We start from the raw sequence: 18,117 nt of genomic DNA, 5'->3' as shown, positions 1-18,117 counted from the left end.
CGGCGGGGGCTCGGGCGGCGGGGCCAGGCCGCGCGCGGCGCCGGAGCCGGGCAGAGGGCGGCACTGGAAGTCACGCGGCGAGGGCGGGGCTCCGGCCCGGGAGCCGCCACCGCCGCCACCGCTCAGCCGCCGCCTCAGACGCCGCTCAGCCACCATAGCAGCTGCCGCGGCCGGCTCTCAGCCGCCGCAGCAGCCGCAGTCGGCGCAGCAGCAGCTCAGCCGCCGCAGCCGCCACAGTAGCAACCGCAACCGGCGCAGCCGCTGCCGCTCAGCAGCCACCGCAGCCGCCAGTAGCAGCTGCAGCCGGCGCAGCAGCAGGCGCAGCAGCAACCGCCGCTCAGCCGCCGCAGCCGCCGCAGTAGCAGCCGCCGCTCAGCCGCGGCAGCAGCCGCAGTAGCAGCCACAGCCGCTGCAGCAGGCGCAGCAGCAGCCGCCGCCTCGGCCCGGAAGCGATGTAGCCGCGCCAGGCCTGAGCCCCGCGGGCCGCCGCTGCCGCTGCCCTTGAACCGCACGAAGCAGCTCGCCAACCAGACCGTGGGCGGGTGAGTGAGCCGTGCCGGGCCGGCCGGGAGCGTGCGTTTCGGGGACCGGGGGTCGGGGTCGTGTCCCGGGCTGGGGCGAGCCCGCTGCCCCGCGGGGCCCCGCGCTCCGGCCGGCCGGCCGCCCGCTCCACGCCGGGTCCGCTGCGGGCCAGGGACGAGGGCTGCGCCACGCAGCGGCCAGGCGCCCAGCTCGGAGCCGCTGCCCGAGCCCCCGGGAACAGCGGGGCGGGCCGGCCTTCCGCGACACCCCCCCCCCCCCGACCAGCGCGGGTCCCCGCCGCCCATTGTCCCGGCCCCGCTGAGCATCGTCCTCTGGAGTCTGGACGCAAGCTTTCCCCAGGCCTCACCCCCACCCTGCCCCCTTCCCAGGCTCTGAGCTGTCAGCACAGGGCCAGACGCCGGGCTCCAACTCACGGACCTCGAGATCATGACCCGAGCCGAAGTCGGACGCTTAATCGACGGAGCCACCCAGGCGCCCCTTTTTCAGATTGTAGAAGAGTAAAAATGTACATATGCTGTTACTGTATAATCCATGGTGTGGGTCAGCAGCCCTTTGTTGAATAGGTTAATATTTGTAGAGTGAAAATATAAAGGTACTTCATGCTAAATGGAACACTTAAAGATTGTAAATGGCTTCATGTTAGTTCAGGTCAAGTTTTGTTACCAAATAAGTTACCAAAAAACCTTGTTTTTTAGATTTCAAAGTGATGGCTAAGGGGTTATGGAGGTGGTTTACTCAGCAGTAATGCTCCTATTGAGAGAATCTGAGATGGTTTTTTGTTTTTTGTTTTGTTTTGTTTTGCCTTTTACTCTACGTAATGCCCCCTTACTCCAAAAAGTTAGAAACCACAATGATGTTCTGTAACTAGGGGGTCACAGACTCAAGGGCTAGGCAGGTAAAATTAATAAGCGAAGGGAAGGTAATTGTAGGGCAGTAGAGAGAGGCGAGGAATAGCAAAACCAGCTCATTGCACGGGCTTGCTTGCTCTTGGCAAGTCTAGCTACCTGTTGACATGGTGAATGTGGGTGCAGGAACACCCACCTTCTCATTTTTAAGGATACTCCAGAACGGTGATTTTTGTGTGTGTGTGAAGTTTATTGATACTTAAATATCAGCAATGAAAAAGGAAAAGAAAAGAAACCGCTGGACGTAGGCCAGAGAAAATCTGTGTGCAAGCTTTATCTGGCCTTGGGCTGCCTGCTCTGACCTCTAGCTGCGAGACTGATTCTTACCGAATGAAAAGTTGGACCGTGGTGTTTTGGTAGTGAACGCTTTCTTGAGATGGGGATGGGACATTTGCTTTATCATTATTCGTTGTGCTTTACGTATATGTCACATAATTTTGCAGTCAGATGCTCTACCCCTGAGCTATACCCCCTATTATGTAATTTTGGAGCGTAAAATATTTGAAAAGAAAAAAACACTGGAGCACTGCCTTATTTTCTAGCCAGGGGGAAGTTTTCGTTCTCATCTATGAATTTGAAAGTTTAATGTTATTTCTTTTGGAAAAGGGAATGAGAACTCCAAGTCAAAATAGGACCCTCTTTTTTAAAAAGTTTGAGTTAAGGGGGGTTAGATTATAATGTCCCTGCCTTTCCAGGGCCACAGTGATCTGAAGTGCCATTGCAAGTCCGCCCCCGTATTTGGACTGGGAGGTGTGCCTCATCTTCTGTTCTCTCAGACCGTATCCCTGGTCCTATCCCCATACCTACCGCCACACGGCTGATGACTTTCAACTTGATGTCTTTTTGGTTTATTTATTTATTTATTTATTTATTTATTTATTTATTTATTTATTTTGGGAGAGTGAGAGAGAGAGCGAGAGCAAGAGAGAGACAGAGGGAGCGCACACAAGCAGGGAAGGGTCAGAGAGAGAGGAAAAGAGAATCCCAAGCAGGCTCCACGCTGTGAGGGCGGAGCCTGACGCGAGGCTCAAACTCACAAACCGGGAGATCGTGACCTGAGCCGAGATCAAGAGTCAGATGCTTAACCGACTGAACCCCTCTGGGTGCTCCTTAATTTTATGTCTCTAGTCCTGGCATCTCTTCATCTCTAGATTGATCTTGGTCTTGAACTTCTCTATTTAAAAGTCCTGCTGAAATTCAGCTCATGAACTGCATCCTCAAATTGGCCTTCTTTCCCTGTATTCCTTAGGCCGTGGGTCAGCAACCTCTGGCCTGTAGGCCAAATCCTGCCCACTGCCTGTTTTGTGAAAAAGGGTTATTGGATCACAGCCACGCACTGCAGCAGCACAGTCAAGCAGATCTCACGGTGACTGTATGGCCCACGGAGCCCATGCTATTTACCGCCTGGCCCTTTGCAGGAAGAGTTTGTGGACACCCGCCCTGGCGCACCGAATGCCGGAACCGCGTCTCCTCTGTCACCTGCGATCCCCCTCTTTCTCCTCCATCTTCTTTATATCCAGGCTCTCCCTGCCATCTGGCAGCTCTGCCTCTGGACCGTCTCTGACTTGGTCTCTGCCTCTCGGTGGCCTCAGTTAGTTCAAGCTTGCGGGGTTTTTTCTTTCTTTTTCTTTCTTTTTTTTTTTTTTTTTAATGAAATGTACTGTCAAATTGGTTTCCATACAACACCCAGTGTTCATCCCAACAGGTGCCCTCCTCAAGGCCCATCACCCGCTTTTCTCTCCCCCGCCCCCATCAACTCTCAGTTTGTTCTCCGTATTTAAGTCTCTTATGGTTTGAACTGTTTTTTTTTTTTTTTTAAACCTGGACTCACAATTGTCTTCCAACTGGCTTAGCTAGCTTGAGCTGGATTTTATCCATACGTGGGACATCTGGGCTTCCTCTTTGGTCTGACATGGCCAATCCAAATTTTAATGGTCATAGCTATTCCTCTCTAAATTATTTTCTTCTGATGAAATCATGACGTTCGTAGGACATTTTATGTCGTCCTAGTATTGCTAAATTGTCTTCGAAACGATAGCGCTGTCATTGAGTTACGGTGCGGCAAATAATTTACACTGGATTGTATGTCACCGTGCGTGATATGATGAATGTCGTGTTTCACCGTCACGCTGTGCTGACTTGTAGATGCTGTCTTGTAAAAAATCTACCTATTTTAATTTTTTCTGTTAAGGTTGAAATGAATGTGTCCCATATTTGTATTTCTTGATGAGTTTTCTATATGTGTTATTTGGTCATTTAATTGCCAGTTGTCAATTTCGTTTTTTAATCACCAGTTTCGGTTCAACACCTGTCTGCTGAGAACCTGTCAAATGCTGGGGTTAAAAAGATAACGGATTCCTAGGAATTTGAGTGGGGAGAGAGACCTACACCAGATAATTTGAATACAGCCGGTTGTACTTATTCCAGCAGGCCTTAGGAAGTATGAATGCCACATCTTGATTTATTTATACATGACAAGGTAAACAAGTTCACTTTCTTCTCCTCAGGTACATCACGTAATGAGTGCAGTGACAGAATCTTGAGGGAACGCATTCACGACTAGGTACAGGTTTGATACAAGAGTCAGAAAATAAAGCGGATTCTGTTGAAAATCCGACCGACCCTGTGGATTATAGAAGAAACTGCTTTTGAATAGGAGGAGCCTCTTTGTAGCCAGTGACACGAAAACAATATCAAGTTCATCTCAGCTCTCCAGGTTTTAAGACTCGTGTCTGAAGTCTTGCTATTGCCTGTGAATTACAGCTTATTAATTACTTGCCTAGACTCCTTCCTTTTGATTGGTCCCAGCATGTTTCTCTCTGTCCTTTCTCACAGTTGTTGTTTTTAAGTGTCTTCCTTATCAGAGATACTTCGGCCTAGTTGTCCACTTGATCTCTCCATTCATGTTTCATTAGCAGTTTTTCTGTCATTTCTGAATGGGTTCGTTAAGTTTCTGCCTCCTAAAGAGTTTATAGTATAAGCGGTAGACTGAGTGACAAGGTACTCAAATGAAAATAAATGTTCAGAACTGCACAGAAATTCTCCTAAGCAATGACCAGCTCCATTTATAAGTCTACCAGCTTGGACTCCACGTGGTCTCTGGATACTTTGATGCATAGACAGGACTGGCCACTTGAACCCATGCGCATCTGTACCTTGGGGAAATACACCAAAGTACTTCTACTTCACTAGGTACGGTGGGTGCAGGATAGATGTAGCGTGGGCGCTGGCATGGGGTCGCTGAGACGTGCCCAGGGGTCCGTGAAGCCTTCTCTGACACGTGACACTTGAATAATCTTGAGAACAGGAAGGTAGGGGGTGATGGGTGGTAGAGGATTCCCAGGGAGAAGAAAAATTCCCGGGGGAAACCTAACCCACTGACCATTTTGTCCTTTAACTCCATGTTTTGTTTGTTTGCTTGTTTGTTTACTATAAATTGGAAAAAGGCGACACTATCTGATTGCTAGCAGTGGGAAAAGTCTGTCCAGCTCTTATTTTCCAATGAGGTAGTGAACTAATGGCTGTTTGTAGATCCATATGGTCTTAAGTCCAGAGCAATTGTGGTGTTTAAATTCACAAGCCTCTGGATGCATTTCCATCCAATAGATAGAGTAAGTTGGTTCTTAAAAGCTTTGAAGCTCTAAAATCAGGGGACTTAAGTGGCTCATAGTTAAGTAACCAGCTCTTGATTTCGGCTCAGGTCATGATCCCACGGTTCATGGGTTCGAGCCCCGTCCCGTGTCAGGCTCTGCGCTGATAGCTTGAAGCCTGCTTAGGATTCTCTCTCTCCCTCTCTCAACCCCTCCCCAACTTGTTCTCTCTCTCTTCTCTCAAAATAAATCAACATTAGTAAACAAGGTTTAAAACCAGTGTACCCTTATTTTCTTTGCTTAATAAACACTGACAGCCATCTTTCCCCAAAATAGACGGTTTTTCATTTTTTCTGCTAAGGTTGAAATGAATGTGTCCCATATTTGTATGGGAAAATCGGTGGAGGCATCATTTCTCACGGTGAAGCTTATCATTTCCTTAATTTGCATCATGCTTGTTCATCTCCTCTTAGAACCTTTTCACTCCTCTCACGGCTTTTACCTTCTTGGACACGCTAGGATGTGTAACGTTCCTCAAACAACCCCAAGGTGGCAGGACTAAAACACACGAACACCTGTGACCGTGGACGTCAACTTTTAGAGACGGGCAGTATCGATCGGCCTTTGTGCTCATCGGTGGAGGACCATTGTTCGAAAAGCTTCCGGGCCAGTTTTGGGGGATCGTGGTTTGAGGACCACTGCAGTAGAATTGGGGGAGCCCATATGTGCAGAAGGTTGAGGAAGCCAAGCTGGTGATTGAGGAGGTGTCCTGTGGTGGCAGGTGAGCCAGGACTGTGGAGGAAGGGGAAGGGACACGAGTGAAAGACGAGTCAGGAAGCAGGAAGCGATCGCAGCAGCCTGAGGGAGAGGTGATGGCCCCCAGAGCAGGACAATGGCGTGGGACTGACGTGAGAAACTATTTAGCACCATGGCTTTAGGGGCGAAGAAGGGAGGGGTTGGCGTGATTCGGGTTATGTCTGGATGTTATCTACTGAAATCGGTGACGCAGTGATTATTCGCTTTTCCATTCGTTTCAAATGCTTGTCTTTTTTGAACCATAGAATTCTCACACCTGCCTCGACTTTCTGTTGGCTTTGTTTTCATTGACACGTGGCTTCGGGTGGGTGTGTTTGTGCGCACCGACGCCACACTGTGCTAATAATAACTGTGGATGTGTAATGTGTTCTCACTCTGGCAGAGCTGGGCTCCTTTGGCTTTCCTTTTTCAGTTGCTGTCTCCCATTTCTGTGTAGAAGTGAATTTTGGTATCGTTTCTAGTTCCTAGAAAAATTCTATGATTGTGATTGGTCGAGAGCACATTCATCCATATATTTAGTGGGTCCCTGCTATGGGGTGGGTCCTGAGAACCCAAAAATAAGTAAATCCCAGGCATTGATGGCCTGGCATATCTGTGAACTAAACTTTGGGGAGGATTGATGTCCTTTCCCATGAGCCTGGCACATCTCTTTCTACACACAAAGGTTTTCTGTGCTTCCTGAGGGCTTTGTTGTCATAGGAAGAGTGCCTGATTAGTTCAGTTGGCAAACGTGAGTGGTGTTCATGTCTGTCTATATCTTTATGTACTAAATAAAGATGTGCTAAATTAGTCCTAGCTGATCATTGTTGTGACTTCCTTGAATTTCTACGTATGTATTATCTATGTTTTTATTTCTCCTTTTCCTTTTCTTTCAGCAATTTCTTTTTCATCCCTCATTTAATTGGTTAGCCTCGAAAATAATGTGTAGCTGTATAATTGTCTATAGCAATATTGTCTAAAGGGCGTGTGATTTCACCCTAATTAGGCATTCCAGAAATGTGGTAAGGTGGACTCGTGTTTAAATGCGAATGTCCTAATCTGAGTGGTGCTCAGTGGAAATCTACAAGCATTTTCCCTCTGCTTTTGGAGCCACACACCTTGTAGTGTGTCTGATGTTTGAGCCTTTGTTCCAAGGCTCAGTCATAAGATTGGCAGGCGTGTGGCTTAAAGGCAGAATACTGAATTGAGGTAGCCTAACCGTATGGAGAAAACAATCACAGTGCACTTGGACGGAGGAAGGAACTGGAAGAGAAATTTGAAATGCAGCCTATGTGGCAATAGGTTTTTATTTGTTTCGTCAGTTTTATTTTTTAAAAGGTTTTTATTTTTGAGAGAGAGAGAGAAAATGTGAGCAGGGGAGGGGCGCAGAGAGAGAGGGAGACACAGAATCCGAAGCAGGCTCCGGGCTCTGAGCTGTCAGCACAGAGCCCAACACGGGGCTCAAACCTACAAATCGCGAAATCGTGACAGGAGCTGACGTCGGATGCTTAATTGACTGAGCCACCCAGGCGCCCCGGCAATATATGTTAATATAACTTCTAAAGAAGTGATCAGCAGGTCACAGGGCAGTGGGCTTAACAGAGGGCAGCCTCTGACTCTTAGAACAGTCTTTAGGAATAGAAACCTTGCTCCCTGTAGATGTTACATGGAGGTTCTGACGGCCTCTTCCCCCCCCAAAAATCATCCACACGCACAGACTGGCAGAGAATTTCACGGACTCCACAGACCTCTTCAAGCCCACGGCCAAGAACCCCGGGCTAGTTCCTGGAGAGATGTGTAGTCACGGCCCCCACGCTAGAAACACATCTGTGGAGAAGCGCTGTTTACAGGTGTCTACCTCCGGTGTAGGTGGGTGGTGTTCCGCTGTTCTCCAGAACACACGCTTGACGTCTGTGAGAGCCTTCCCCAGAAAAGCTGAGATGGGATATTCTCCACGATGAGATCTGGCGATCACATGAAATTACTTTCCCTGAATAATCGGCTTCTTTTGATAGTCCGTTCCATAATGTTTTCAGAGCTTTTAGGTGAGGGCTTAAGAAAACGAAGACTCCTGTGGGGCAGCTGGAGTCTAGTAAAGAGTAACTGGACTTGAGTCCGTGTGGTCCCCCAGCTCTCTGTCTGACCTTGGCCGCCTGAGCCTCCCAGCTGCGCTCCCACGCTGGTGAGACGGGGCTCCTGCTACCACCTGGGAACCGGCCCTGGGAGATTTAAGAAGGCGGCATGAGGTAAGGAGGCGTCAGAAGACAGGGAGGAAACAGTATGAAACAACAGGTTAGCACTGGAAAAAGTAGGCGGGTTAGATTGTACCTCACCATTAGGGGCCAAAGTCGATTCCAAATGGATGAAGAGTTTCAAGTGAAAACCCAGAACCACAGAACGGAGGAAAAGATGGAAAGTTCTTCACGCTCTGGCAGAAAAGTACAGAGAATGAACAATAAAAGATAACCACGCAAATAAAACCACCATTATAAACTTAACCACGCAAGAATTAAACTTCTGTCTGCCTATCTCATAATTAAAATTATGGCCAATGACTAGGTGGAAACAGGAGCAGCCACAACGGAGCATTAAGATCTTTAATGTATAAAGCTGTGTTATCGATCAGTTGAAAGAAGTGCACGACGGGGGCACCCGGGTGGCTCAGTTGGTCGAGCGTCTGACTCTTGATTTCAGCTCAGGTCATGATCCCAAGGTCATGGGATCAAGTCCCATGTTGGGCCCCACACTGAGCATGGAACCTGCTTAAGATTCTCTCTCTCTCTCTCTCTCTCTCTCTCTCTCTCTCTCTCTTCCTCCCTCCCTCCCTCCCTCCCTCCCTCCCTTCCTCAGTCCCTCCCTCCCTCTGCTCTCTATCTCTTTCCCTCTGCCCCTCTCCTGCACTAACCTGTCTCTCTCTCTCTCTCTCTCTCACTCACTCACTCAAAAAAGCACACTATAGTGAGCAAATGCCATGAACAGAATGCTCACAGATGAAATACAGATGACCAGTAAGTACATAAGACTCATTTCAAAATTGTAACTAACCGAAGAAACCCAAAGCTCTGAGACTGCATTTTTCACTTACTAAACTGGCACAGCTCAAAATGATGATATGTTGCTGTCTCGGGAGAACTGACGAAGGCCGTCATACAGCCATACACAGGTGGGAATATAAACTGGCATTCCTTTCCAGAAAGAAATGTGCCTTGGCGTTTTAAGAACCATTTCTAAAATTGGAACCCAAATCGTCCACCTCGTCCTCCAGTCTCTTGTCTTTTTGGATTCCTTTCCTGAACAGTCCCCCTCTGTGCTTTGCTGGGTCCCTTTCCTTCTCTGACCTCAGTCAGTCACAGAGGGTGTCTTTCACATCCCTTCCAGCCGTCTGTCCAGCCGGCCTCTTTCCTTCACCTGTTGCGCAGAGCCACAGCCAGGCTCGTTCATCTGGGGCTTCTTCGCGCCTGTACCTGGGATGCAGGGCGTGGTCCAGAAAGATCGTCTCATGTGGAGGGTCAGGCCGGCCCAACTGTCACGGCCTCCAAGCTCAGCTGGGCTTTAAAGACTGCCTTCCAGCCCTTGGCGCAGTTTCCCGTCCCGTTTTCCTAAGCCTTGTTGCCAGACTCTTACTTCCCTCAAACCTACTCCACCCTTTCTGCAGACACACCCACTCTCCTGGGATGGACGACCTGCCTCCCAGTTCCCAGAGAAGACCTGCTGCCGCCACCTTCCCTGCCCTCAAGGTCATTACCTCCTGCACGCACACCGCTCCCCCCCCCTCCCCGGGGGCTTCCCTCCTCGGCCTTCCTCTGGCCACTCTGCATTTCCAGCTTCCCTCTCTCCACTGGCTCTTTTCTGCCACTCGCGATGTTCAGGTTTGCGACAGCTCGCGTCTCTCTTCACGTGGCTTTGCTTCTCTGTCTGCGCTCGGCGCCCTGCGTCTTGGCTCCCGGGAGCCACCGCCCTCACACCTTCCTGCCCTCCCTGCCACACTCTGCATTCTCGGCCGGTCCTTCATCCTTGCTCTGGTGGCCCACACTCCCAGCTTCTTGGGCTTCTTCCCCGGCCTCCCTGCTGCTCTCTGCTCTTGGGCTGCTCTTGCGCTGCGTTGCCCCTAAGGCTTCTGTGCTTAGCCTTCGTCTTCTCCCCACATCTGCGTTCCGAGCAAACTCCCCCAAAGCAGTGCTTTTTGCTGCTCCTGCTAACACGCTCTGAGTTTCCTTTCCGGGCGCCTCTGCTGTGCTTCGGAACCTCATAGCAAGAAACACACCGGACGTCGCCACTGCACGCTCAATCGACCCCTTAAATCCGGCATTTCCGGAGCTGACCGTGTTGACCCCAACCTCAGAGGCTCCCAGACTTTCTCTGGAGTTGAAGAGCCTCGCTGTCTAGCCGGTCACTCAGCGTGGAAACATGGTGGCCGTTCTAGGGGATTCCTTCTCCCTCTCCATCCACGCCACGTCACGAAGTCCTGCGTGTTGTATCTTTGTAATAGCTCTCTGTCGCCTCCCCTCCTTATCCGCTGCTTTTGGGCGGGGAGGTGGGGGGGGGCTCCTTATTCTCACTTGGATCTCCCATTCTCCCTCCGGTCTCTTCATTCTCAACTCCTCAGTTTCCCTGCGCACCAGTGTGTCTTCCCTCCCCAGCCCTCCACGCACCTTCCACACTGTTGCCAGGAGGATCCTTCCAAAGAAAATAATTGTAACACTGCTAGCTTATGTGTGTTTGGGTGCTTACCATCTGCCAGGCCTTTTCCCAAGCGCTAGTCTTGTGTTGACTCATTTAATACCAAAATCAGTGCTGTATTATCCCCTTTTACAGGTGAGAAAACAGAGGCCCAGAGAGCTTCAGTTAAGTTGTCCCAGGTCACAGAACCAGCAAGTCTGTCTGCAGAGTCTACACTCTCAGCCACTTAACGTCATAACAACAAAAACCACATTTTGAGCTTTCTAGGAATTAGCTCGTTGCGTGTATCCTCTCTTTTAATCCACTCAGCTCTGGAAGTTGGAAATTCTTAACGTCTCCGCTTTTCGGACGAGGAAACAGGGGCACGGAGACATGAAGTAACCCGCTCATACTTACACGGCTTGTAGGCGGTGGACGGGGCTTTGACCCGCAGCAGATGTGCTCTGGGCTGTCAGTCTTAGCCACCTCACCCGCCCACAAGGGGCCAGCACCTTCTGAACTCACACTTTCAGGAGTATTTTTCTGTTCTTCTGGGTTGTGGGTGGCAAAGGAGGTATACTTGTGTGAGATGTTCATGCTACTAAGAGTGTGATGAGAAAAGACCAGCGCCTGTTCAAGTGATATCCAGATGGAATGGGACGCTTTGCCCAGTAATGCCATTGAATTTCCTGTGCCAGTTGAACATGCTTCATTCTGTTTTTCCCTCCTGCCTTTGTAGGCGTTGACCGTATGATTTGGGATTTTTCATAAATCCTTAGGAATACAACTACCATAGTAGTATGTTATAGCACAACAGCTTGTCTCCACCAGTAGGCTCCTGAAATTATCCAGGGTAGGAAAATTCTCTCGTGAACTTAAGACATTATGGGAGACATTTTCGTTTCAGGTGACCTGGTGAACACGTGTGTGTTTCTTCTCTCTCATTACAGTCCACTGAAATGTTAGGTATTTTAAAAAAAAAAAAAATCTGGGAATTAGAAAAGATGGTACTAAAAGCCATTCAGAAAAAGTCCCAGATGACTGATTCAGAAGCAGCCCTGGGGCTGTTTTATTTGTTCGCTCCTTGTCCAAGGCAGGACAATAGGATGTAAGAAAATCCTCAGAAAGGCTCGTACATCCATTTAAAAACAAAAACAAAAACAAGCTACTGAGAAAAAGGTACAGAGTTCTTGGCAATTAAAAAAATCTGTCACCAGTTCATAAAAAGTCCTAGGACACTAAGCAAAGAAACGGTCTTTGGAAAAGCAGTGAAGCGAGTTTCTGTGTTCTTTCATTTCTCAGGATATAGGACTCCCCCAAATGGACATCGTCGGGAATAGCACTCCTAAAACAGGCCATTTCACAGTCAGAGGAGCGTCCCTCCTCTTCGTGCAAGCGTCCCGTCCTATTAATGTGACTAAGTCACGTTGACGATCACACGAAAAGACTGCTGTCTTTTAGCCTTCCTGGCAGCCCTAAAGATTTTTTTTTTTTTTATCCCAGTGGTTCTTAACCGGAAGTAGTTTTGCCATCCTCCTCGCCCCCTGATCTGGCAGTGTCTCCAGATGGTTGTGCTTGTCCCTGCTGGGGAGAGGGGGACACGTTGCCACTGGGTTTTAAGCGTGTAAGGGCCAGGGATGCTGTTAACATTCTACAGTGTTCTGGACAGCCCACAGGAAGGAATTATTTAGACCAAAATGTCAAAAGTGTCAAGGCTGGGAAATAGTGAACTGTAAATTGCCAAGCCGACTTGCAACCAGAACTTTTCCTTAATCTCCCAAGATGTCAGAGACCTAAGAAGTTAAAAGCTGCAAGCTGAAAGTTGGCAGTCTTCTCTTTATGCTAAACTATCCTAATACTTTACTAGAAAGTAGATAAATCTCCAACAAACACTTCTTGTGCCTGATGTGCCCGCACAGTGAAGCTCAAGGCGTGACATCAAGAATAACATTTAGCCTGGGGGAAAAAAAAACATCCGTAGTTGGACTGTTTGGTACATCCTTCTGTCGTCACTGTCAGTCTGTCTGGTTCTCTTTCCCAGGGTGCCTGGGTGCAGTCTCACAGCCCTCCTTTGACCGGGACTGCAGACAGCCATGACGAGTCAGTGCTGGCATCATTCCTTCCCTAAGAGCTATCCCCGCCCAGACTGGTCCAGTATAGATGGCAGATGCCTAAATTCTTTCCTTCTCCGCCTCCCTCTCCCTCCCCTCCGCACGACCGTGCCGTGGTGAGGTCTTCAGGAGATGAGATCTCTTTAACCTTTGTCTCTTTGATACATGTCATTATTTTAGGGTTGCCTGGCTGGCTCAGTTGGTAGAGCACGCGACTCTTGATCTTGGGGTCGTGAGTTCGAGCCCCACGTCGGCTGTAGAGATTACTTACAAAAACGTTACTAGTTTTGTCTTCATCTTTGAAATATTGGCATTTGGTGTGCAATTGCAGGTTGACTGGTTTGTTTGTTTTTTCTTCCTTTAGCACTTTAAAATGCCACTCTGTTGTCACTTGGTCCTAGTGTTTCTGATGATGAGTCAGCCGTCGTTCCTGTGTCGCTCCCCTGCACGTTAAGTGCCTCTTTTTTTTTTTTTTTTTTTTTCTGTCTGCCTTCAAGATTTTCTCTTTGTCTTTCTCAACACTTCAACCTTGATCCTTTTAGGTGTGTCGTTCTCTGTGTTTATCCTGCTTGGAGTTCTTGGAGTTCTGAATAAGTGGATTGGTATTGTTCATTAAATTTGGATACTTCCCAGCCACTGGGTATTCAGTAGTTCTCTGCCCCACTGTTCTTGGATATCGTTCCAATTTTCTTCCTCTCTGTATTTTCATTTGGGTCATTTTTAAAATTTTTTTTTTAATGTTTTTATTTATCTTCGAGAGAGACAGAGCGCGAGCGGGGAAGCGACAGAGAGAGAGACAGAGACAGAGAGAGACAGAGGGAAACACAGAATCCGAAGCGGGCTTCAGGCTCCGAGCTGTCATCACGGAGCCCGATGCGGGGCTCAAACCCACAAACTGTGAGATCATGACCTGAGCCAAAGTCAGACGCTTAACTGGCTTGAGACACCCGGGTGCCCCTCGTTTGGATCATTTCTTTCAACTTCCAAACCTCTGATGAAACCCCTCATCTACTCATTCGTTCGGCCCGCCTTTTTCACTAGATGCTCTAAGGTACTTACTGTAATTAAGTCCCTGCAAAATAATTCCAACATCTTGGCCGTCTTTGGATCTAGTTCCATTGACTGCGTGTCCTGATAATGCATCGTTTCTGTTTTTCTCCTGTGGTGAGTTTTGACGGGATGCTAGCCACGTGTCGACGCTGAGAGTGCCACACCTCTTGTGTCAGGCTGTTCGTGCAGGCACTCAGCTCTGCTAGTCTGTTGTTGCAGGAGTCTGGGCTCTGCTGTGGCTCTGGGCGCATTCAGTTCGCCACAGGCTTCCGCTTATTTGAGGGTCGGATGAAAATGTCTCCTTTGGCAGCTCTTGTTTATCTCAGTTGTCCTGCCTTACCCCCAAACTTAGTAGGACTTGTGTGCCTGCCTCAGGAGAGCTAGAACTCTCCTCAGCTCTCGTGCCCTCCCTACGGTAGTGGCCCAGTGCCCGATACTCATTTTGAGGTGCAGAGGCCGGCAGGGACCGCTCCTCCTCTCGGTCGTTCCCACCGCTCTTCGGCAGGCTCTGCCTGTCTGAGCCTCGGATGGTCCCAGGGTCGGGGGTGTCGTCAGCTGTCCCTTGCCCTCCTTCCGTGGTGGGCGGCCCTGACCTCCCGCTCCCCCTCAGACTCCAGCAGGCCCCACACACCCAAGCCTGAGGGGTTCCGGGGCCCACGGTTCTCCCACCCCCGTTATCGCCTTGCGTGTGTTCTTCCCGCGCGCTCTTTCCCACGTCCGTCCTCACTGCCTTCACGTACCCTTCCTCAGCACCCAAGCTTCTAAATCCAGCTCACGGAGTAGGTCTCAAGAGCCATCACCAGTTTCAGAAAACCTTCCTGCTGTCTCAGGCCTGCATCAGATGCCCTCCCATCACTTCTAACCTTTGGTAAGTTATCATCATCTCTGCGTCTAGGTTTCTCATCTCCAGAATGGGTATGGTGATAGCATCGATGGCTTAGTTATCTTGAGGATTCAGTGAGTCCACACGTGCAAAGCACTCGGAACACAGAGGCGAAGAACGGGATCTCGGGGGCAAAACTGCCCAGACTCAGCGCCCTCCCGTGAAACCTGGAGCAGGTCACGTCACTTTTCAGTGCCTCCGTTTCCTCCTACCTAACGTGGAGGTAACGATACTTACCCCCTGGATGTTACCGCCAATGTCAAGGGGGTTAACGCTTACGAGGCACCTGGACCAGTGCCAAGCGCATAGTATGAGCTCAGTAAACGTTAGTTAGCTGTGATGGTGGAGACGACAGCCCTCTCCTCTCGGAGGCCCTGTGCCTCACTCACTGCGCTGGAGCATAATCGCTTACTTTCCTTGACAGCCCTTGCGCCCAGTCAGCGCAGGGGCCGTGACTCTTACTCGCGATGGCTCATGGAAGGGACTCCAACACATATTTGCTCAGTGACTAACTGAGTGAAAAGGTTAGCGGCAAAGTATGCATGACACCCTGTGGGGTCGAATGCAGCGATGGGCCGTACTGTTCCACTCAGGGACCATTTCATCATTCTGAATATCCTTTGGGGGAAAAGCCTCTTTTTCAGGGTAAAAAAAAAAACACCTCGCGTTCTGTTTTGAGTCATCAATAGCGTCCTTCCCTCCATCAAGCCACGGTGTCGGAACACTCTTTTCTTTGACCTTTAAAAAAGGGCAAGTGAAGATTTATGGTGTTGTCCACCCAGAATCTCGCCGTCATCCAGCAAAAGAGCCTCACCCCAGTTTTCCAGGTGAACATTTTTTCCCTTCATTTTCTGCACCACGCTGATCATGGAACTTTCTGGGCTACGTCCGCATTGTGTTCTCCTCCTAGACACTTAGGGGATCCACAGTTATTCCAAATTCTCTGCCTTGCATGCCTTGAAAAATCTGTAGCATTTATTGTTGTTTATACAGATACGACCGTACATTTGCAAAGCACAGCTTTGAAGGTTTCAAATATTCTCTTTTCTCACAAACATTCTGTTTTGTTGCAATCTCTTAAAAGTTGCATGAGATGGTTGATGCAAACGTAAATAAAGTGAGGTACAGGAATGTCACGAGTTGTATTTTTAGAGCCTAAGGTTAGTTTGTGGTGGAGCCGGGACCAGAATCTGGCGTGAAAACAAATGAGGAGAGAGTCCGCTTTGGTCAGGGACCTTAAAACTGCTCTTCCTGAGGGTCCAAAGGCTTCGGTTCCCATGTCATTTATTTAACGGGTGGCTGCCCCAGTTTCCACACCCGTGAGCTAGGGATAAAAATTGCCCCATAAGGGTACGTGTAAGAGAATAAAATGAAATAATTATGCAAAAGCGCTTTCATAACAGAGAGGAATGTACGAATGCAAGCTTAATCTAGTACTGGAAAGCTGGTTGATTACCTGAGTTATGTCCATGAATTCTAGCTTCTATTCTGATTTATTTCCTGATCAGAGAGACCTCCACATTTTAGAGGTTTTCCTTGAACTTTTTAAAGCGTTTTTCAAGTTGATGGTTTATAGTCGGTGAGTCAGTCCTACCATTTCTTTTAAAATAGCAGCATGGCATCGGCCCAGATCAGACTGGGAGGGCTTCCTGCCTGTGTTCTTGTTCACTCCCTGAATAACTGCAGAGGCCTTCAAATGCTCTCCTACCTTTGGCCTGTCCTCCAGGGTCAGAATTTTCATTCTGAAACTCAAATCTGATGCCACTCCAGGACAGAGAAACCATCAATGGCTCCCTGTTGCCCCTTAGTTCCTGGTTCTTGGTTCTTTTCAGCCAGGCCCCCCTCTCCTCTTCTTCTGTGCCCTAGTGTAGGACCCTTTGCGCATTCCCTCTCCCATACTGTTGGGGTCTGCTTAGACTGCTTCCCTGTAAAGCCTTTCCTGGCCGCACAATCCATTCTGCTGCTCTGCTCCCAGAAACTCGGAACAAAGTTGGTTCTTTACATTTCTGTCTTTCCTTTTAGCTCCCAAGGGTGGGGACTGCGGCTCATTTCTCTCCTTCTAGCCTCCCCAGTGCTTGACATTTAGAGAGGGCTCCACGAATACCGGCTGAATGAATGAAGATCTACACATCTCATAGCAAGGTCATCCTAAGATGGTTTCTGTCCAGAGAGTTCTTTGGCCCTCTGGGAAGGCACACCTGAGAACCACCAGGGCTGGCATTTGTATAGCCTCATTCCCAGCGGCGTCAGGCACAGAGGACTGAGACGTTGATCCTTCGATGAAGGGTTTTTGCTAACTCACCACATACTAGGTCTCTGAGTTTCTGTGCGTTACGTGCCTGTGATTCTCTTTGGGGGCCTCCAGCCCACGCAGTGTGACCACAACCAACTCTTTGTTGTAGCTGAACGGGCTGCCCGCTTCTGTTGTGGTTTTATCTTTGTGTGGCCTGCACTCGGCCGTAACTTCTGGGAGAAGCTAGAACGCTTGGTCACTGCAGAAGCCTTCCACAGATAAGACTTAGCTTGGGAGTTATCTGAAGGTGGCGGTCATCTGTCGTACTGCTCCGGACAGCTGACGCTCCGTGAACCCTCACCCGGGACCACATTAATGAGCCGAAGGAGATGAATGGCGTCGCTAAACGATCACTGTGGTGGTGGCATTATTATGACCATCGTTCCCATTTGACTGTGGAAGGCATGGGCACTCATATTTGCAGCGACCAAGCAGCAGCACTGGGACTCCCAAGTCAGATCTGTCTGACCCCAGAGCCCTGACTCGGCTCGTACCGCATTCCGTCTCCTTCTTTGCCTGCGGTGAACCTTAAGAGTCCGCCAGCCCTCGGGTTCTTATCACTCAGCCTGCAAAGGCAGGAGCGTGAGCTCGGTTGTGAGTCACACACATCAGACCCCGTTCCAGGCAGTACTGACCCAGCAAGGGTGCGGCCGCGGCCCGTTCTCTGGGAGCACCTCTGTTTTTGCTACTCCCAGCCATTTACTGCCGGACCCTCTTTCTGTCGCGTCCTGGTGATTACCGCGCCACCTGCCAGCTTCGGTCCTCTGACCCTCCTCCCTCGGGGGTTCTCAACCCTCGCCGTACTTTGGAATGGCCGGGGAAGCTTTACGACAGAATGCCCTGCCCTACCCCCAGAGGTTCCATTCGGTCATTCCGGCTTGGGGTCCGGGTATTAATCTTTCTGAAACCACCTTGGGATGTCGTAGAACTCGCACATTTTAAGTGCAACACTCGGTGATTTCTTTCTTTCTTTTCCTTTTTTAATGTTTATGTTTATTTTTGAGACAGAGAGAGAGAGACAGACAGACAGACAGCGTGCAAGCAGGGGAGGAACAGAGAGAGAGGAAGACACAGAATCCGAAGCAGGCTCCAGGCTCTGAGCTGTCGGCATGGAGCCTGATGTGGGGCTTGAGCTCACGAACTGCGAGATCATGACCTGAGCCGAACGCAGTCAGACGCTTAACTGACTGAGCCACCCAGGCGCCCCCAAAACTCAGTGATTTCTTAGCAAACCGACAGCATCGTGTGACCGTCACCACAGTCTGATTTTACAAAAGTTCTCTCACCC

At 49.5% G+C, this 18,117-nt stretch overlaps 1 long non-coding RNA gene across 2 annotated transcripts in view; it reads left to right on the top strand.

The window, feature by feature from the left end:
* Positions 1–328: 328 nt before the first annotated feature.
* Positions 329–18,117, top strand: part of LOC147570820 (uncharacterized) — a 26,517-nt gene continuing 8,728 nt past the window's right edge. Inside the window, exons 1-2 of one of the 2 annotated variants that reach the window (XR_015248005.1) lie at positions 329–542; positions 14,404–15,667. This is a non-coding gene — a long non-coding RNA (uncharacterized LOC147570820). Of the gene's footprint in view, positions 543–14,403; positions 15,668–18,117 lie in introns of those variants that run through there. The other variant, XR_015248006.1, reaches the window with a different exon arrangement.

The sequence above is a fragment of the Puma concolor genome, unplaced genomic scaffold, assembly GCF_028749965.1.
Source record: "Puma concolor isolate L17-30 unplaced genomic scaffold, mPumCon1.1.hap2 unalloc_scaffold_92, whole genome shotgun sequence".
NCBI classification, from domain to species: Eukaryota; Metazoa; Chordata; class Mammalia; order Carnivora; family Felidae; genus Puma; species Puma concolor.
The sequence above is the reverse complement of the archived record's forward strand: the minus strand, read 5'-3'. Positions and strand labels throughout refer to the sequence as shown.